Below are 22,407 nucleotides of genomic sequence, written 5' to 3'. Positions count from 1 at the left end.
GCCACGGCAACACTGGAGCAGCGGTGTGCCTCAGCCTGCCGCGTGCGGGGCAGAGGGCAGAGCCCGCGCGGAGCGCGCGCCGAGTGGACCGTTATCCGTCGCCCGCCTCGCGCCTCCCCTCAGGGGTGACGGAGGGCGGGACCGCCTTGGGCGGGAAGGCAGCTTGTCCCGTCCGGGATGGCCGCGTCGGTTAACGGTAGCCGAAGGCGTACGCGGAGTTTGTGCCGGCCAGAGGAACGAGCAGGGTGGGAAGACACCCAGGCCGGGACGAATGCTTGAGGGAGATGTGGCCTCTACCGCAGAACAGTAATGTTTTGATTAGCGTCTGCATCTCATTAATTGCAGCTCAGCTGCTCTGAGGCAGTTTGTCTGGAGAGTCTCCGTGCGAGGTCTGCTCTGGCAGCTGTAATGCTAACGAGTTCAGAATACACCCGATGAAATATTTAATATCAGTGAGCCATAAATACCAAGCCTAGCTGTAATGGAGCTTACAGTTCTGATATAGTGAGTTTTACAGCTCTTCATAATAATTCCAGTGCTCTGCTTTTAGGACTAACAGAAGTGAGTGTTTTTAAGGTATTTAAAAGTAGTCAGTAGCGAGCCAGCTTGTGTAAACAACACTTGAGCACATCAAGGTGAGGCAGGGAACTGTGCCTACTGAGTTTTGAAGCCAGTTTTGTCCATGGAGAGTACGACCTCAGGTGGGTTGGTGCTTGCTCTGTGCTTTACCCCTGCCATGCACAAAATTGTAATGGCAGTCCTCAGGACGACTTAAAAGTACTTTAATAACTTTCGGTTAAAAGCATTTAGAAAATGAAAGCATTGTTTTGTTAATAATACATGTAATATAGTGATATGGAAAAATAATATTGTGCTTATCAACTGGATAGAGCTCTGACCAACCAGGTCTGGTCTCGTAGTGAACCCTGCTTTGAGCTTGAGATGAGATTGCAGACCTCCTGAGGTCCCTTCCATCCAGAGTAATCCTGTAACAGTATAATTAATACACTGTCATTTTGTAATGCAAAATTCTATTCAGATATAGCCTACATAAATCTACAAAACTAGCCTTATTTCAACTGATTAACTCAAGTCCTTATGTTTTTACTTTGATTAGTATCAAAAAATTAAGGAATATTTGTCTTAATGGATTTTTAAGAGATTGATTCATTGAAGGGGTAAGAAGACCAACAGTGTTCATTTGTCCTCGCATAGTACATAACCTGCGCGTGCTGCTCTGTCAGTGAGAACTGGTGTTTTCGGGCTTTGGGCAGCAGGATTTACTTGCTTTTCCTCCCTCTACTGGCGGTCTGATTCTGCAGCGAGGTATTATAGCACATATGTGAGGTGTGATCTGTGTTACAGATATTTTCAGCATGGGTGCTTTGTTTGCTCGACTTAGCTGACGTTCTGAATGTAATCTTGCAGTGTTTGGATGACACTTGCATACTGGTATCTGACGTTTGGATTCCATTATTGTATGTTTTTCTTCTTTATACCACTGGTTGGTTGTAATTAAGAAAATGCCTTACACAACTCCTTTATATGCCACTTCACAGTAGAAGATAATCTAATGTTCAGACTCAGTAGCTTCATTTTGAAATGAACAAGGTAAAAAAACCAGGCATGGTGTGTGCTCTGGAAAAAATGGAGGACACAGAAATCTGTTCGTTACTTAGACACTTTTGCTGGTAATTATTTTGAAAAGCACTTCTCCACACAGTCTCTTTGTAACCTGTCATTCTTCCAAAGCTCCTTCCACCAACCCCTGATATTAGTAGCATTTCTGTGCGGCTTTTAGAGAGGACTCAGTGACTGAGAAGCATTTCATTAATAATTTGTCCTGTCTGTATAAGTTATATGGACCATAGAGCACTTTTTTTTTCTTTTCTTTTTTTTTTTTTTTTACCAAATTGCTACATTTGAAAGAAACTACAGGAGTAACTTCATTTTATTTAATGATTCGTACTAACTTTTATTGAATTACAAGGAAACTAGACTTTTTTCTTTCTGTAAAAATATCCTTGTGATCATGGAATCTAACTCTGCTCTGGCTCAGGTGTGTCATCATCAGTTATAAAGCGTCTGCAGATGGAAATTATGTTGGTGGATGCACTGGAATAGATGCCAGTTTCTAATATCAGATAAATAGTTTGGTTTTGGTTAATTGATGTAAGGATTTATTTTTAAGTATTAGAATTGCAATATTAGAATAGTAACATATTAGAGAGCAGATCTGGTGACTAAGTATGTTACACTTTTTGTGACCCTGCTGACCATTTAGAAAACTGTGTCTTTTTGCAATGAAACATTTAACTACTGACCCATATATGTCCTTACAATAGAGAGAGACAATTTTCTGGCTCTCTCTCATGCAGTGCACCAGCCTATATTACACTTTGGTTTTGCATAGCTTTCATTTTTGAGTACTATTTCTCTGCAAGCTCAGCAGTAACAACATGCTATTTACTTGTAACAGTAAGAACTGTAAATCAGTCATTACTAATTAGCTTATATGGGAGGTTGAATGCTGAAGATTCTGATTTTTCAAAATTATATTTTATGAAGCACTGTCTTCAGTGTGGAAAATAGCTACTCTGACTAGTCTTCTGTAATAAAGTTTCATTGTAGCTATGTAGGATTGTAGATGTATTTCAGTGAGATTTCTAGCATTGTGAAGATGAACTTAGTAATGGTTAAAAAAAAGGGTTGAACATTCTTTTTGGGACACCTCTTCTGAGTTTTTGTGCTGATACATTCCTTTCGTGCAAACTTGAAGCCTCGGCACAATATTGCATGTTTGTGTGTATATCTTCATAAAGAAAAAAGGCAAGTTTAGCTGCAGTAGTACTGTTTTGATCCCAGAAAAATCTGTTTGGATGGATTTATGCTTTCTTTGTAAGAATGCACTTTGACTGCACTAGAATACTTGGTAGTACAAGTGAAGGTTTTTGGTTTAATAATAACTTGAAAACTACTTTAGCTATGTGTGGTCTCTGTGGAGCAGTAAAAGTGATCACAAAGCAATGAGAAAGAAATTACAAAAATCCTGCACAATTTCTGCCCAAGTAAACTAGGTTCCTTTTGGAAGTTGTATGATAAAAAATAGATTTTTGTTTTGTTGTTGTTCATAAGCAACAAAAGTAATTCCACAACCGTAATGAATCCACTTCCCATGGTACTTTTTAATTATATGCAGCTAATGAGGGCGTAGTTTGTTGCTTCAAAAATTATTTCAGTGGCATGTGTGACTTTGTATAAACACTCATGTCATATAATTATTTGAAAGAACTGGAACTTTGAGAGATGTCAGGTTTGCCATATTGAGAAAAGTGACTCATTAAACAGTAGGTGTTAGTTATCAAGAGTAGCTTGTTGACCACATTTAGGCTACAAATATTAGAGTCAAGAGATTTACTTTAAAAATGGTATTGCTGGATGTCAACTGAAGAGGCATATATTGTTTCCAGACCACTAAACCATAGAGTCCAGGCTATGTCATGATTCAGAAGCATTTAAAATATAAATCGGTCTCTTCTACATCTCAAAAGTGAAAGTTGTAGGGGAAAACCACCTTTTCTCTAAATGGATTTACCAGCACAGGTCTTCAGAATTATAATATCATACTGTAAGCAAATTAGGAGTCTTAGGAGAAAAAAATCTTTTAGTCAGCAAATTTTGTCTTTCGTGATTTATTTTTTAAAGGTCAGAAGGTGAGTGCTGCAGTCAAAAGGTAGTAATTTGTCCAGGAAAACCCTCCCAGTTGAAATGCAACCCTGTCCTAAACCTCTGAGTTTGCTGCGTAAGTTTCCCAGAGCTAATGGGTGACTGCTGGGTGTAAGGTAATTCTGAGCAAGAACTATTTGGAAAGAAACATAGACTGTTTTGCCATTTGGGAGGAGGTTCTGTGTTTTTTTGTTTTTTATTTTCTTAGGTATTCCAGAATTTTTCAGTAGAGGCTAAATATCTTTGACTTAGGGGAGGGAAGGATTCTGCTTTAAAACATACCAGATAGGAATCTTAGGACAGACTTTTCGCACTAAGACAGCTGGAGCAGCTGTAATTCCCCACTGAAATGAAAGTGCTACAATTCAAGATTTAGCAAGGTAAAAAGTGTGACCAGAGCATTAAATAGAAGGGCCATATGATACCAAAATTAAGCTCTGTGTTTATTATAAAGAAAATCCTAGTTGTAGAAGGGAAAAAAATGAACTTGTTCCACCACTTTCTTTTTTCCTCAGGAGAAAACACAGAATATATCCTAGGTAATAAATCTGTTTTATGGCTCACATGAGAAAGGGTGGAGAAACTCCCATTATTTTCTTCCCAGAAATTGAAATGCACATGAGCTAACATGGGAGACACTGGGATTTTCATCCAACAAATGCACAGCTGGCTTCTGCTTTTATTATTTTCCTAAGCCTAATAATTTTTCATTTGATTAGCTGGTGGCTGACAAAACTATCACTTGTTCAAGTGTTTTGTATATTTAGTATAGTAGGTGTGATACAAAAAAAGATACTGTAATACATATCCAGAAGCAAACCTTGACTTGCTCAGATGGTGAGAAATTTCTTTTTACCTCTCCTTAAAATGCAAGTTTCTATCATCGAGATTTGAGTTTGAATATCTAGAAAATAGCTTCTTGAGAACTAGAAACAGGGGAATTGTGTAATCATTTGAGGACCTTTTTCAATTCACATTGTAGAATTGCATGCCACTCTACACATATAAATAAATTGTGAGGAATTTGTTGGGATTCTACAGTGCCAGTTTTGCCAGAGAAAGTAGTGAGACTGAAGGGAAAAAAAGTCCTAACAATGTTAGGAGGTGGGAGAAGTAGAGCTGCAAACAAGATATATCAAAGATTTTAAGCGTACACAGAGTGAGCTGTGCAGAAGACCCACGGGCAGGCTTAATGTGAATTCCCCCAAACCCACACAAAACAATGAGACAAAGTGATAAAGCGAGCAGAGACATAAATGTGGGAGAATAGGAGCTATCTAGGATTGAGGCTGCTCAGAGCCATGTCTGTGCAAACCTCTGTAAAGCCATGAGTTCTCAATTTGAAATCAGGAGGGAGATTGGCCTATCACAAAACTTTTTATGTTCTGCAGAATAAAGAAAACATATTCAAGAACTGCCTATTGTGATCTGGTTTGCATTGACCTTTAATACCAGGGGCAAAGCAGATTGATTTCTTCTGTAGTGACTCTTCTGGTGTGCTAAGCTATGCCAAAGCTTGCTGGTTTTGTGTCATGGGCAAAACAATGCTAAGTAAGCAGCAGAGGAAGAAGAGTGCAATTTTATCCCAGATTGCTAGGTGTCTGTGTTTAGTGTGTTTCTAGTTGTTGTTTTCAAAAATTCTAAAACAACTTGACCTGTTACAGTGTTGAGGTTTAGCACCAGCCACCAACTAAGTACCAGTGGCCACTCTCACTCCCCCACACAACTGGTGAGATGGGGAGGAGAATCAGAAGGAAAAAAACCAAAACTGATGGGCTGGGACAAGACAGTTTAAATAGAACAGCAAAGGAAGAGGAAGATAGCAGCAGTACTAAGAAAAGAATATACAAAGTGAGTGATACAGGATGCAATTTGCTCACCACCCAGAAACCAATGTCCAGCCTGTTCCTGAGCAGGAATCCCTCCTCCCTGGCCATCTTTCTCCCTTATGTACTTAGCATGATGCCCTTTGGCTAGTTTGGTTCAGCTGTCCTGGCTGTGTCCCCTCCCAGCTTCTTGTGAAAATTAACTCTATCCCAGCCAAAAAACAGGAAATGAGGACAAGAGAGAATGTGGCCTATTGGCTTCAACTTGAATATTTTGTGGTGTCTTCTCTGGTTTTAATTTGTAGTCATTTATCAGTGGCAGATGTTTAAAACCATTTAAGAATCTTTAGAAAGCTAAATGACCTTGAAGCTAAAAATCTGTTACAAAGCCAACCCTTTACCTAATTTGAGGTCAGTTTTATGGCCTTCTATACAGTGGCTGGCTGGGGAAGGAAGAGTTTTGCAAAGATTAGTAGAATCTATCTGTGTTCTGACCTGGCTCCATTGCACTTGCAAAATAGTTGCTGACAAGTTGAAGAAGCTCTATAACCAGAAGGTTATGATTCTGCTAAATGCCATTAGCCAATATTTTTTTCACAGGTAATGGAAAAACATGAGACTACTGAAGTAGCTGTAGATGATCATGGGAATTCTGTTTTAGTTGTAAAACTCTTATGTCTGCTAGGGATCAGAATACTTGGTGTATGGGACTGCTGCCTGGGTCATGGAATTGTATGAGCTTGTATCAGTGATGGCTGATTCCAACTGGGTGTTATGTTACCCAGTGCAGAGGTCCGTGCAGCAGTCTGACTGGAGGAGGTATAATCAATTCAGCCAACTTCACTGTCTGCATCCTTTATCCTCAGGCTGCCTAGTTATAATTTGCATGTCTGGCCTGCCAGTATTTACCTGTCTGCTCTAATACGTTTTCTGTGGTGGACCTGTTTGACCTTCTGAAGCTGTACTTTGAATCCTTGCAAATGTGTTAGATGCTTTGAATCTTTCGTTCTCTGACATATGGGATGATGCCACATTGGTTCCCACTGGTTGAGCATGTTGACTTGTGACTGGAGGGGATGTGTTCCTGGTGTGCAGCTGGTTAGTAGAGGCAGAAGTGGCTTGCTGTGGTGGCACACACTTTTCCTGCAAAGCAGCATGGTGTCCTTCCTTTTGCACTTTGATCCCTTGTCCCATGTGCAGAGGGCTCACCACCCAACCTGCAGTAGGTTGCAGAGAGGGAGACCAAGTCCATAGGACGGTGCCACAGAAATAAGTGATAAGACAGCCTTAACTGCAGAAAGGTCTCTAGCCTGGTACTTTTATACACTATTTCGGCTCTTTGTATGGGATTTGCCAGGTCTGCTGTTGGTAACAGTTTGACATTATCAAACAAGGCTCGCAGATTTGAGAGTAATCAGGAACATATGAAACATTCAGGAGTTTTTTCATTTTTACTTTCTTTTTTTTCCTAGTTGTGTGTTTAGGCCCCCACCTTTCACTTCAACAATTGAGGGTGTTGGTTACTTCCTCTTGTGTTTGTGTAAGAAAAGCTTTTTTTATAGTCCATTTTTCCAGTTGGCATATGTACTTCCTCCATTACCGTTTAATACATCATTCCACCCACTCCCTCCCAATCACTGAAACTATTGGAAGACTTTTGGGGTTTTATATTTATACTAAAAAATGGAGCTGTGGTGTTGGGTATGGTCATTAGTCTTCCTTTGAAATGTGTTCTTCGACAAGTTTTGTTTTGTTCTTGGTAAAGGAGAAGCATGTAAGGAAGTGAAGAATAATCAGCTGTATTTACTTTACAGGACATTTAGTTTGAACTGGACATTTCCAGCTCAGTTTTTGTTTACCAGAAAATCTACCTATAAAACCAAAAATTTGTGAGAAACATGAATGGAACATGACCACTTCCTCTCCACTGGCTAACAGAAGTTTCACTGTTTGGGACATTGTGCACTCCATCCTGTCAGTACAGCATCTGGTTTACCATGGCTTCACTCCTGCTCACTGGATGTTTTTATCACCATTTGTCCATGGCTGCTATTTAGCCCAAATATTGAATTAGTAATACTTAATATTGCAGACTTTCCCCCGGCTCTGTGACAGGTAACATGTTGAGAATATCTACTGGGACTATCCTTTATTTCCTATGTTTTGGATTATATCGCTCACTAAAGGTGAGAACTAATTTTTAAACTAATTTTCCAATTAAATTTTTTTTAATATAATCTTGCAAGGTTTTCCAACACTACTTAACACAGTCCTGGCCCTTCAGTGGAGAGGCGTGTGCAGACATGGCCACTGTGGACTGAACTACCTCACTGCTTCAGATCTTTAATATTTTTAGTCTCTATGTAAGCTTTTGTTTTTCCCCAATGACTAGTTTTAAGGTGACATGGTAACTCTAACCCAGTCAGAGCAGGAATTCACTCTTTTCACACATACTAGCTCCACTGTAAGCTTGCAGAAGAAAAGTGAGTCTGAGGGATGCAGAGCTTAATTGCAATGCTGGGCCTGAGAATTCTTGTGCATTAAATCTCATGTCTTGCTATGGGACGTCTAAGGTCCTGACAGATCATTTTTTAGCTTCTTTTGTATTCTGGACTTACTCTGTGAAAATAACATTTTAAAGGCGCTTGCTTATTTTATTGCTCCACTGCTAAATAATTGAAATCAGCACTTAGCATTTAATTATAGTGATTTTTATGCCATAAATATTGTGTAGTGCCTGACAATGTAATTGGGCTTTTTTATAATAACACCTTTTTTATTATTATTATTATTTCAAATAAAGGGAGAATCACTGAAATTCATTCCTTCATGCTTGTGCCCATTAAATGTAGTTATCATTATCTAGTGATGATACGTGTTCTTCCTAACTAGGATTCTCTTCTCTTTCATACTGATACTATCTCCGTGCTAGGTTATTCCTGTCCATAGCAGCACCTCAGGGCAGGAGTGGGCAGTAAATGTGTCCCATGTAGCTGCTTCAGACAGCAGTTTCGAGGTGTGGGGAGATAGGAGAGGAGAGACAATGGGGTGAAGAGATAATGGGGTCTTCATGCCTGGTCTTTCCTTAACTACCATATAAGTAGGGCAAGCAGAGTGAGAGTAGGGCCATGTATTTTTGCACTATCAAGCTAGTTAGGAGTAACATGGGTGTACACTGCATTCAGGACAGGGTGAAATTATTTGTTCTCCCATGCAAGAGTAAGGGAGCCAGGGAGGAACTGTGACTCTGAGTCACCCGTTCTTCCTGGAGCGCCTCCTGGGGTGGTGCCGCTACATGCAGCCAATACAAGACTGAGCCTGAAGGCTTGAACTAGCTGATTGCAACTATTTTACAGAAGTCTTATTTTCTGGTAATTACTTTAATATGATTCAGTGTTTTCTCTTTTGTCTGATCTTGTTGATGAGCCTTCATGCCTGATCCTTCCCCCACTGTTGTGGGAGCAAGGCAAGCATTCCCATACCATCTCTACCACTCCTGCTGTTTTGCCTCTTGGTTTCAATGGCTGTGAGTAGGTGCATTTTGAAGGGTTGTTGCTGTTTAATGCAGCAGACCAAGAGTGTTTTTGCAGAAAAATAGCTGGACCTGTTGTTGTGAAGCCTTTGAAACTACTAAGCTGATTCTGATACCGGGGCTAGAGCAGTTTGCAGAATTAGGGTCTGGGTACAGTTTGCCAGTTCACCTTCCTGTGGAAACCTGGAACTTCGCTTCTGAGGCAAGTGTTGTGTATGAACGGAGTCCAAAGCACCCAGTGTTCAACAGATATATGAAGTATGGCTAGGATTTAGGTTCCAGTGGGTCACCAACAGTATTTAATAGCGACTAATAATAACAGTGAACAGACTCATTCCAGTCCCACATCTCTAGGGTTTTAAAAATCCAGCAGAACCAGCAAAATACCTAAAGCCCAGCCACTGAAATCCAGCCAATTTTTGTAAAGATTACAATGGTAGCTTCAATTAAATATAAAATGTGCACTTTAAATGTACAATTTCTTTAAAAAGAGTTATTTTGCCAAACCATAAATGTACCGATAACTAAACCAAGAAATAACAGATTAAGAAATCTCAGTTTATATGGTTCAGGAAAAATCTTTTAGATATTTTTAATGCTTTTGTTTAACCATGTGATTCGTATTTAATCCTAGTTAGACATAATTCATGCATACATATCTTTATAGCAGGCTGTACACATTTCATAAGCAATTGACTATCGCATTTATTCAACACAGGTGGGAGGAGAGGTGTCAAGTACAACTGACTTGCATAGTCTTTTGCATACAGTAGAAAAAAATCTGTCTCACATTATACCTACAAGAAATACATGGGTGTTCATAATTCATATTGTCCCATAAAATTTAGAAGAGCATTCAGAGACTGCAAATGAAGGTAATTTATGTATAAAACCTCATCCATGAAGAATTTATTGCCATAGTAGGTATAATATACTTTGGCACAGACTTCTTCCCTGAAACCAGTACTTGTAGACTTAAAAAAGGAACATACCAAAGACCTTGCAGGTTAAGCGATAATCTGGTTTTATACAAAATACATTATTATGAAAACTTTTGTGTTTGAGCGAGCTAAAGCCAGTTGCTAGGTTAATGCTCCATGGCTATTGCAGATGCATGTGAACATCTTCATTATGTGAGTAGTCTCTTTAAAATCAGTGTTAGCTTAGTGGTGCTACCTTTGTGTAATTATTGATGTGTGTAAGTATTTTGGACCTTAGTGGGAACTGAGGAAACTGCAGAAGTACATTTTTATAAAACATTCTAAACTCTGCTTTGCAGTGTTAGTTTGTTAGCAGTTTCTTGAAAACCACATCTCATTGCCTCCTGCAAGGACTGGACTTGGACACAGGGCCTAATCTTCCTTTCCACACTTGTGCAGAACTGGTAGATGAAGGCTGTGGGATCCATCCATCTCATTGCCATTTTCAGACAGGCGTTTCTGGGTGACCACAGGGAGATGTGTGAGATGGGCCTCCTATGTCCTGGTAGATCCTTGCTGGTATACTTGGGCATGTAGTTGCAGAAACAAGACCAAAGCAGAGAGCTGTGATTACCTCGCAGCAATACTGTGTTCAGTCTTGGGGAGGTTTCAGCTCTGTCTCCTCAGTGCTTAGGAGGCTCATGCTGCTGCAACAAAGATATATTTCTTTCTGTTCCTTCTGGTGTGGTCTGGTTTCTTTTTTCTTTTGAGATTACATTGTGTGCATATGCTTTTATAATTGATGCCTCTTTTTGACCCTAACAGTTTTACTCCATGGAAGTTAATGACGTGAAATGTAAATCAAGGGCGAAAGGCAACCTGTTGTGACCCCAACATTTCTACATAGTACAAAGTAACCTTAAAATAGACAAGGATCTACTTTACTGTAAAATATCCCCCTTAAATGCACGCAGTTGGGAATGGAAAGAAACAGCTGGTAGCGTGATGTGTTAGAAGGATTTTGGCCCAAGTCAGCCTGAGAAGCTACAGGGCTTACTGCTATAAAAATGAATGAAAGCTCTCAAGCATTGATGGTAGAGTGGATAGGACCTTTACAGTTCTTCCTTGAAAAATACACAGGGGTGCAGGGAAGCAATCTGCTAAGCCTGGATGGACAGAGAACATTTGCAGTTCCTCTGGGATTTTAACTAGTAATTCTAGGAAGTCTAGTTATTTCAGGAAGTGCTTTTAAAATATTATGCCATTTCTTCCGGATGTAGATCGTTGGACAATACACTTACACTTGGTCTTTTCTCTGCTGGCTTGCCCTGCAGCAGAAATTCTAAACTATTGAGAGCAAAGATAACCTCCTTTACCAGGTGTGTTAGCTGGAGTTATATCTGCTGCAGAAAGAAGTAATTCCTCTCTTGAAAATGATATGTGATTTTTGAGGCCAGTGAAGTTACCTCATCAAGAATGTCATTTTTCTGGTAAGGAAAACCTCAGTGGGCTCATATCTGAAGCACTATGTTCAGTTCTTTGCTTTTCCGTGGATTTTGTGGAGTTAGAGACAGTGCAAAAAATGGCAACTGAAACAATTGGGGGAAATGGAACCACCATCATATGAGGAGAAGTTGAAGAGGCTGAGATAGAGAAAGTTATTTATCACAGAGATTTACAAAATCATCGAAGTTATGAAAAAGCTGAATAAGAAACTGTTGCCCTCCAAATCCTGCAATGCAAGAACTACTAGAGGACAATCAGTGAAGCTGGTAGGAGATAAGGTTTAAAGCAAATAAAAGAAAATACTCCTTTATTTTCTGAAATGTCAGATTATGATTTTTTTTTTTTGCCATAGGAGGTACTGAAGTCCATGGCATCAGTGGGTTCAAAAGGGATTAGACAATTTAATGGACAATTTAAGGACTACAAATGGACAATGATATTACATGCTCTGCATCATCATGAATGTAGCAATTGTGCATGGAGGAGGATGGGGTAGAAATAAAGAGCAAAAGCAGTTAGGCTTCTGTCTTTTCCCTAAGTAGAATCTCCAAATAGCACTGTTGAAAACAGGATACTAAGTTAGATGGACCAGTTGTCTGACCCTGCAGGACATGTTGTTGTTCAATGCTAGAGCCATACAGTGTTTTCATTTGAAAAGTTCTTATTGTTAGTACACAGAATGCTCATAAGGATAATCAAGAAAAAATTGGTATCAAGGCTGTTAATATTGCATTGTTGATACCTGAATTAATGTATTTTTAAGTCTGATCCATTGCTGGTCAGATGCCTGCCTGTTACTGTGCATGTTACTAATGTGGCATTTATTTGGAAAATGTACAGCTTGGAAAATGAATTTTAAGTTTGTGTGGTTTATTTTTCTTGGCACTGAGTTTTAGTTATCTCTGAAATGAAAAGCCATCCAGGTGCAGTGAAGCTGTATGGTGCCATGAGTACTCTAGCAGGAAGGTATGCAGGACAAGTATGCAGGAAGCTGAATCAGAGTGGTTTCTTCATGTTCCAATACTGTGTGCTACTGAGATGCCTTTGTGCTAGTTCCAAGTAGGCCAAGTTGAGAGAATGAGACGGAAGGGACTTTGGGCAGACCACATCCACAGATCAGAGACCCGGAACTTGGGATGTGGTCCCTGTTCCAGACTCTGGGCTTCAGTGATACCATAGAGCTTCAGTGACATCCTTGTGGGTTGGGGCATCCTCCTCACAAACCCTGTTCATTGTTTCCCCAATGACTGGTTGCTCAGTCAAACCCTGATTATTTAGGCTACTGTTTCTTATATAGTAGGTAGCTGATTTATTATTTATATCTTGAAAAAAAAAAAGACATTGTTTGGTACCAAGATGTGTAGCACTTAGAGATCTGCAAAGAGGAAAGAAAAAAAAAATCACAAATTCACTTTAATGTAGGATACAGACAAGTTCTTTAAAATGTTTTGTTCATTAAAACTGTTGCTAAAAAAAAGTCTTTTAATACTCTTATTTTTTGAAACATTAAGCATATCAACAAAAAACATTCTCTGCTTAAATTTAAGGACAAGCTCTTTGTTCACATTGAGACTTTTGAATGTCTCCTCTGCTCTGGGCACAAGATTGTAGTAGAAATGCTTACAGGAGTCATAAACTGTACCAGTGCAGCTCAGGTTGGTTCACTGTGTCTGAGGAAACTGTTAGTGCTCTGCTGTTGATAAGAAATCCAATGTAAACAAATCCTCACCAGTGGTCTCATGTGCTGTTGGGAAACTTGTTTGGCTTTTAATCAAATGAAATGGAGTGTTTGGTTCTTGAGAGTATCTTTTTTTTCCCCTTTTGTTTCAGTTAAATAAATGTTAACACAAATGAAGAGCTTAAAACTGTCTGACTAAAGCCTCAGCTAATTGAGCTTTGGTTCTGTGAGATTTTCTATGTCATCATCCTTTTTGTTTTCTGGGGAAGTACTTCAGCTATAGGGCAAAAATAAACAAAAGGAACCTTTTAAATCTTCTTCACACTTAAATGCATTTATGCATATTTTTAGTTACTTCTTGCAAATTTATCTTGACGTGAAAAAAAGTTTCAGATTATTGTTTTCTTAACAAAGACTTGACCCTCCTCTTTATAGACACCGTTCCACTATTTTTCCTATCAGTATTTAGTTCAAAGGAACGCTTCTAAGCACGCAGGCAAAACCCACACTTCTATTGTATAAAATAGAGATGTGTGGTTTATATCACGGGAGTTTAGAGAACAATGCAAAGGTCAATTGTGTTGCTTGCTCTCCTGTCACATGATGTGGGTGTGTATATGAATGCATCCCTGGAATTCCACTGTGGGATCTGCATCTTTGAAGCTGATGCTAAAATTACTGCCGAGGCTCTTCCAAAGGCGGATACTGATAGAAGATTCAATGAAATCGAAGGTCGCCAGTCTGGTAGGTGTTGAAAGATACCTGGCTATGATACTATTTCTGATTTAATAATGCGAATGGGAGGCTAGCCCTTTGTAATAATTAGGACTAATTACTGAAGAGGTGTTGACAGATGGGCTAAGAGGAAACAAACTGCCTTTATCCAGTGGCTTAGAGTCAGATTACTAGTCTTGTGTTATCTGTTTCTCAGAAAGTAGAAGCTTCAATCATTCACTAAGTCTTCAAAGGGGAAAGGGATCCTAACAATATACAGGATTTGGGATGAAGCTATGAAATAGGTCTTTGACTCAAAATGGCTAAATTAATCTCCTTTCCGTAAATTATCATACTTTTAAAGTTTGAGTTACAGATGGAGAATCCGATTGTAGTACTGAAAAATACGTGAAATCAATATTGATGACTGTCCTGTTGTTATTTTTTGTTGCTGCTCCTGATCATGGATTAGTCTGAACTCAGTTCCTTGCTGCTAATTATATTAATATGAATTCTTGGATTCCCTCTTATGCCATGCTTACTATTCACCTGTAATGGAGAAAAAAGTAAAATATTTAGTACTCTCATGTTTAGTGTTTGTTTTGTGCAGATGTCATGCCTGCCTAAAAAGCAGAAAATACATCTGCTATATGTAATTACAGTTATTTATCTTTTTAGGAGACAAGATCATGGATATTTTAGGAAGACAACAAATTGCAGTGTAATTGCATTTCCTGAGGAATTATGGATGTAGAATTTTCTTTTTAAATATTTGTTCTCTTCTTTTGGATATTGTGTCCATGCAGTACACCTGCATGAAGTAAGTAGATATGATATTCCAGTATAAATGGAGCTAGCAAATATCTGAAGGGTTAATGCTTTGTCACTAGAATGAGCACTCAGTGTGACTTACTTTAGGCAAATCACTTAAATGTCTAGCAACGCTCCGTCTTCTCAAATGGCTGTTTTTAAGTTCATTCCTTCCCACCCACCCTCCACCATATAGAGGTCCTGTTTTTCTGAGAAGCATGAGATAAATATGGTTGCATTCAATACTATTTATAAGAAGCGGTAGCTTTCAATTATTTATTTACTTTTAACAAAAGAGGCCTTTTAATTAGTGTTTAAATATTTATAACTATTTTATTGTGCTGTAAAAGCAGTTGTACTTTGATCTAGATTTTCTGGTTTGAGACAATAGGATTGGTAAAAGTTTTCCTAATGAATTTGGTCAGAACATGACATAATCTGATTATCTAATGAAAGATTGACACTCAGTTCCTGCCAGCATAAGAAGTATGGTACAATAGCGGGGCTGTTCAGCACACATTCAAAGGCTGGGAGTTCAAGTTCAGGTACCACAGAATTGGTCAAAGTTTCAAATTAAGGCAGTGAAACAGTTTTACGTTTTTCACTACAGTCAGGAGTAGTTTATCCAGAGAGGAGTGAAACTTGAAATTACATGTGTAAACTATGTAACTATTCTGTAACTTTAGCTTTATTTCTTTCCCTTTGCTAAAGAGTAATTAGCTTACACTTTAAAACATAAAGAAACTAAGATCAGAACATGCAGACATGGCAAACGGTCAGTGCTACTGGGAATTAAGCATCATCAGTGTACAACTGCTGTTAAATGCAGCACCACTCTTTATTACTATTCCTCAAATTTTAACAATTTAACTGTTTAACGTATGATTGCTCTTACCTCAGTCTTGGAAGTGAGCATCTTTAGCAGATCCTACATGCTTATGCAAAATGGATGTAGACTTAGGTGATCAAGTTGGCGTGCAAGACCAATTATGGGTTTATATCTAAAGTGTAAGCTTAGCCTAAACTGTTAAAAGAAACATTTTTTTTTTTTTATTTTATATTTTGGTAATATTTACCTTGTAAACATCATTCCTGTTTGCACTGGAATTATAGTGATCCTATTTAGATTTCTTGGACTAATGTGCTCTCAAATAGCTTGGCTTATCCAAGTACTTAGAGTATATTGGATGGAAATCCTAGTAGAAAAATGGCATGTACTGTTAATAATTAAGTTTTAATTTTTAGGGATATTTCATAGAATAAAAATATAATGTGTAGCTTGAACTCATATATTTAAAAGTGAGATACGTAGTCCTAAGTCTTCCCTTTTTTAAAAAAAATTCTGAATGGTTTCCTGGAGAGAAAGTAAAATGTGTATACCAAATGGTATGGTCTTTACTGAAATGCTTCTGACCTTGAAAGTGCACCTGAGTAAGGATTTAAAGTTTAACCGGATTAATTGTTACAGATTAAAGTACTGCCACATTGCTTTATTTCTTAAAATACTATGTGGCATGTGAATCTCCCTGGCTATGGGAAGGGACTGTCTGTGCCTGTAGTCAGTCATAACCCAGCTCTAGTGACTGTGCCACCTTGGGATGTCATTTACTGTCTCTGCCTCATTTCTCCATCTACAAGAAATAACCCATAATAATGCTGATCTCAGAGATGTGTTGCAGTTTACCAGAAGAAGAAACCTTCTAAAGAGAAACTGCTTTGTGAAATGCTGCTGTAGTGAATGAAGCCTGCAAACCCTTCCTCATCTGAGCAGTCTCTCCAGTATCATCCAGCAGTTTGGATGGGTGTAGATCAGATTCAGAATGTGGATTTCTAAACGTTAGCTGGACACAAATAGGAATTACCCTTAGTTATTTAATATCCTTCTATCTTTATGACAATTTATCCTCTTTGCTATTTGAAATTTCAAAGTATATTTCTTAACTGTTATGAAACAAATGTTGATAACATAAATGTGGAGGGTAGGAAAAAGGGACAATATTCCAGTACAAATATATGTGGCAATGCTGGTAAAGTACTTAGACTGTTCAATTAAGTGCAGAAACTTTTTTTCCTCTTTTAATGCATCTATGTTTTCTGAATACATTTTGTGCTTTTTCTTTTAATTATGTGAGATATAAACTGTGTGATAACAGTAAAACATATTTCAGAAAGCACTGGCGGAGCTGAACTTGCAGTGCTTTTTCATTTAATTGCCTGCCTTTGCAAGGCGTCTCACTAGGTAAGGCACATACAACAGGGGGTTATTTCATAAGCAGAGGAAAGCGTACAGCCGATGAGAAGTTTTAAAAGTACATGAAAAGTAGAGTGCTTCATTGTGTCTTCATAAGAGTCACTTCTCCCAACAAATGTGAATTTCAGGGACATTTATATTCAAAGAAACGTAAGGACTTCTGATTGTGAACAACAGTCATTTTTACTACAGGTAAAGCCAAAGCAAAATCAAATACAACACTAGTAATTCTGTGTATAATAAAATCTTTTTATATATTTCTTTTTATCAGGGTTTAAGCCAAATATATTTATAGAGTAAGAACATTTATACCTTTGTTTTAGTTGAAACGAAGGTAACCTGATGCAAAGTTAAAATGCAGTGTCTTGTAAAACGTACCAAGATACTAAAGTTAATGTGATTTTAAGATAAGTATGAAAATGGGTTTTGGTCTCTTTCTCCCTTGCTGTTGACTCTATCAGGACAGATTCTGAGCGGAGCTCAATGTCAGTGGAAGCAAATCCATTTCTGGCAGCTCTGGACATGGTCCTATACATCAAAATTCAATCAATAAGTGATGTATTTTAGAAGCGCAAGTTAATTTCCTATAGGTTCTATTTTTATTATGCAACATCATCTTACATATACATTTCCTTAATACTAAAAACTCTTAAGTTCTATTTCACACTGACGAAAAAAGTATAGAAGACAAAATGTCATCCGATTTGTGCTGTGTTTCATGTTCCTATGCCCTGTGGGAGGAAAAGAAAAGTAATAGAACAGACAAATAAATAAACGTGGTGTTGAAACTGGCATGACAGTTTCTGGTCTTGCGCAACAGAACTGCAATCAATTTATTGTCTTCATTGGTCCAATGCCAGGATAACAGTATAATATTATACAAGAGTAGATTAATTAAAGTATAATTAGAATGGAATAAATTAAATAATCATAAAAGTTGTCATGGGGAAAATATGTGTTTAGAATTAATTAGTTTTCAAATAAAGTGATATTTTAATTGCTCAGAGTTACAGAATCCTTAATTGCAGACATATAATTCTGGCCCAAATAGCTTCAGTTGCTGTAACAACTTGATATATTTCTTCTCTGTCAATTCTTTTTAATAGTTTATTACTAAACAAGATTATTGCAGGAAATGTCTGCTAAAATGTCTGGAAGATGTTTAATTAAGCCCATGCTATCTGAGGACATTATTAGCTCTTGGAACCAAAAGATTTGTAGCTGATGCTGCACTGTGCAGCACCCCTAATTAAGGAGGATGGGCAGACAGAGCCCTGTGGCTGACAGATTGCTCTGCATGGCTGAACTGGAGGCTACTCAAAACAATCTTTGATGGTCTTTGGCTTATCAATTTTCGCTGGATTACAATTATTTATCAAGTGTACAAACTTAATTTTAGGTCTGATGGTGTGGCATAGAGAGACAGTGTATAAACACTTCATTTCACTTATATTGTACATTTTTATATACTTCAAGTTTTCAAAGCAGTTAGGCATTTGCTGTCTTTTTTGCCATCTGATTGTATGGACAGTGTGTTGCAGAGCTGAATAATGCTTTGATGCTTTCTTTCTCCAAAGGTGGCTGTGCAGTTATATCATTGCACTTGACCAGTCGATTAATGGTTTCAGAAGGTAAAACAGATGGGTGTCTTTTCCCTCATCTACAAAATGAACCTGTATATGAAACACTAGAATTTCATCTGTTTCAGCTGTATTTCATGCTGTAATTTAGAATCTCTTATTAAAAGACAGTGCAGTAACATGTGAGGCATGGCTTCTTGTGGTTCAGACCCCATATTTTTGGCATAAATGTATTACAAGATATCTGGCTGTCTCTGAAATGTTTACTTCAGTAAGATTTGCAATGCCCAAAATGTTTAACTGTGCTAAAAAAGGTCAACCAGCTGATAGCTGAAGGCGAATATGTCAGAATGAAAGACTGAAAAAAAATTATCAGTCCGACACAGTGGGAGTATTAGAATGATTAATGTTTATGTTAATTTATGGCTTTTACATATTGATTAATAGCTTTTTGTTTCAGTGACCAAAATGTGTAAGTGGCAATGAGATCCATATGCTAACTCAGTGTCTTTCAAATAATTGCAATCATTCTTAGGTTGGTTCCCATGCTGAATCTGTGTTTTCATATAGAAAATAATTACAGTACAGTGACTTTTTTTTAAAAAATTGCAGATGGAAGCATTTGAAAGTGAACCTCAAGACACAAGCCTGGGTTTCAGTATTCCTGAAGGTTACACACTGACATTTATATAATTTTTTCTTGCAAACTTCATTACTTAAAATCATAATATATTGCTGTTTAGCCTCATTCAGTTAGGGAACGCTTAAAGATAAAAAAGGTGCTAACACTGTGAGGAGCCATTATCTGAGTGGAAATCATTAAAAATGTGTTGCATTGCATGATGGTTATTAGTCATTTTCTTTTCTGCTCCCATAAGATTTCCTGGCATATTACCAATTGCTGATAAGCAATTTTGTTTGCTATCTGTCCATTGACTATTAAAATGTGGAAACTTCCATCATTCATTATCTAAATGTCCGGAGAGAAGGTAATTTTGGGGACATCCTAAGAAAGGATGAAATCCTAACTTCCCTCAAAGTACTGGGAAATGGAGGTTCTCACCACTTCTCAAAATGATACTTCTGAAGTGTTTTTTCTGAGCAGTCATTGTTAGTCATTAGAAACAATTTGGTGACTATTTAGAATGAAAACTCTTGACAGCATCTAGCGTTCCCAACCTGTAAAAGGAAGGACTGTTGTCAGTTACAATGTTGGCTGTGTGGCAACACGTTTATGATGTCAAATAATAAATAATTGTATGGCTAGGTCATATTAATCATTACATTCTCTCTGACATTGGTGTGTCTCTAACGAGCAAGTTGTGCAAGCAAGAGAATTCTATCTAGAGATCTTTCTACAGTATCTAGGTATTGTATTTCCCAGTGCAAGCACAAGCACACTAATGAATGCTTCCAGCTCACCGTTGTGATTTATTCTTTTAAATTATATTTTTAGGTTTTGGAATCACACATGGAATATATAGTTATACAATACTGAGCTTTGGTAGCCATAGGTAGGTAGTAATATGAAAAATAACCAATTTAAGAGAAAGTATTTGGTTATCCTTCCTCCTGAAAATTAAGTGCTTTATTAGTACATTCTACTGGTTAAATTAGAAATTTCTACTAGTTCTAATTTCTGCTTGAACTTAATTATTTAAATATTTCTACTGATTTCTAATTTCAACTTGATTCTTTTTTTAATTAGCTTTAAAGAAATCCTAGAAATATAACAAGTTTTATATCTCAATTTAGCACCAAAGATAGCAAAGGGAGCTTTAAACTGAAAGTTGCAGTGTTAGTTGACTGATGAGTAAATTTTCATATATTCTGGGGCTCTGACCTTTGCAACTATTTGTGTAGCACTCCCACATCTCTCGATCTGCACAGATGCTACACGAGCTTCTGCTGATTTTACTTTTACTAGTGCATGCTCCTGTCTTTGCACACCACAGACACATCATGTGTTTCAGAGCACTGGGGTAAGAATGTGAAAAACAGACTGCCTGGCTTTTCAGTTCAGGTTTTATCCTAAGTGGATGTTTCAGTCTTTCCTAAGTGTTTTCTGTGTGTTAGCTTGTCACAGGACACAAAAAGGTATTTCTCTGTACAGTTCCTTTTCACCTCGGGTGCGAAGGGACATGTTCCCATGGCTGTCTCACAACATCCCTGTCTACTGCTGACTTCCCTGTTTAGGTGTGTTCCCTCATTTTTTTATTTGTACATGCAAAAGGAAAAGCTGGGCTTTAAAATTGGTCACAACATGTCTGTGGAATCATTTGATTAGCAAACCATATACCTGCTTTCAGACATTTTGTAGTCAGTAACCTATAAAGAATCACTTTTGCAGTCAGATGAAGTGAACTTTAACTTATTCAACTCGTGCAGATTTGTCTGGCATCTCCTTTAATTACGTATGGAAATGTTACTCATTAAATAGGTTCTTGTAGCCCTGAACTCTTGCTCTCCACTTCCTAGAAATGCCATATAACCAGGCAACATTTTTGCATCCACCAGGGATGTCCAAGATGTCTCCAAGTTCTGCTGTGCTCTGGCGTAATTCAGTGAGGTGAATCGGGTGCCAATGGGACTCTCCCTATCTATCTTTGCTACTCGTGTAACTCACACTCCAGCAAGGCAATAGGTGGCTGCACAGGTAAGGGCACAGTATTCCCAGGCAGCTGTGTTGTGCTTCTTGGGCAGAGGACACTTCATACTTACACCACTGTGAAACCCAGTTGTCCAGAGTGGGTTACAGGCTAGAAACATGGGGAAAAAGGATTTGGAAAGCTCATAGCGTAAGGGCTGCCTGCTGTACTTTAAGGCTGGAGATTGTAAATGGAATGTAATAACATTGTTTGCATTGCATTATTGAGGGAGTCTTTTCTTTCCACTGACTTCCTCTGCAGTTACACCTCGGAACACACTTTGAAGCTGCACTCCATGACATAGAGTGTCGCAGGTAGGCACAGAAGTGCCGGCTAAAAAAGGGCTTTTGTTATATGAATGAAAAAGAAACAACCTCGGAAAGGGGGAAGAACAATTTATTCACATCTTTCTCAACTTGTTCTTTGCTCTGATTTTTCCTTTGGGAGGGTGGCACCTGGTAGACTAGGAATTTTCAAAAAATAACAGGGATTTCATATATCTGTGAGCACACCTGGATGTGTTGAATATTTTGCAGTAGTAATTATGTCTGCACACCTGCTGGTTCCAGTCCCAAATCAGTTTGCCAGACATGCCTAGAGAGATTTATTTCTCCTATACCTGAAAAAGCTCTTTTACCACTGAGTTTTTACTACTCTAAGAAGAGGATTTTTTCCTGTCTTTGCTTGAGCCATTGGTACCTCAAACTGAACTGTGGAGTTTGTAGGGGGAGGAGGGTGTTTGGATGATATTTTAATAGCAATTTGTTTTTGCTTCAACGTGTGATAGAAATACAACTGACAGGAGTGGGAACAGGAGAGTTGCTGAATTCTGCTGGAATTTTTCCTGTGGGAATCTGTTAATGTTTTTAATTCTCTGAGAGATTTTTCTAAGGTAATCCTTTTGACATTTACATATTTTAAATGACTCTCATTAAGTAAAAGCTTAACTTTTTTGTATCAAATGCTGAAGTGATGATACTCAAATACCCCTGCATAGACACTCAAATGGTTTGAAGATTATTCTAATTGCAACCTAAGCAAAGTTAAGTTTTGTGAGGGATATTAATATGGCATTGTTCTATAAAGTAATGTAATTTTGAAGGAAACTTGGTTGTTCTGGCATTTAGTAGCACTGTGTGGTGCACATAGCCATTTGCTAATTGAGACACTCATTTGAACAGCTAGGTTTTCCACTACTACTCATGTAGCAAATATA

General features: G+C 38.0%; 1 protein-coding gene across 1 annotated transcript in view; it reads left to right on the top strand.

The window, feature by feature from the left end:
* Positions 1-22,407, top strand: part of GNB1L (G protein subunit beta 1 like) — a gene marked incomplete at its 3' end in the record, with an annotated part of 42,796 nt that overhangs the window by 319 nt on the left and 20,070 nt on the right. The gene's annotated exons all lie outside the window — the stretch shown is intronic.

Source organism: Gallinula chloropus (genome assembly GCF_964237585.1).
Source record: "Gallinula chloropus genome assembly, chromosome: 17".
Classification (NCBI taxonomy): Eukaryota; Metazoa; Chordata; class Aves; order Gruiformes; family Rallidae; genus Gallinula; species Gallinula chloropus.
Note: the sequence above shows the minus strand (reverse complement) of the source record. Positions and strands in the feature narration are given on the sequence as shown.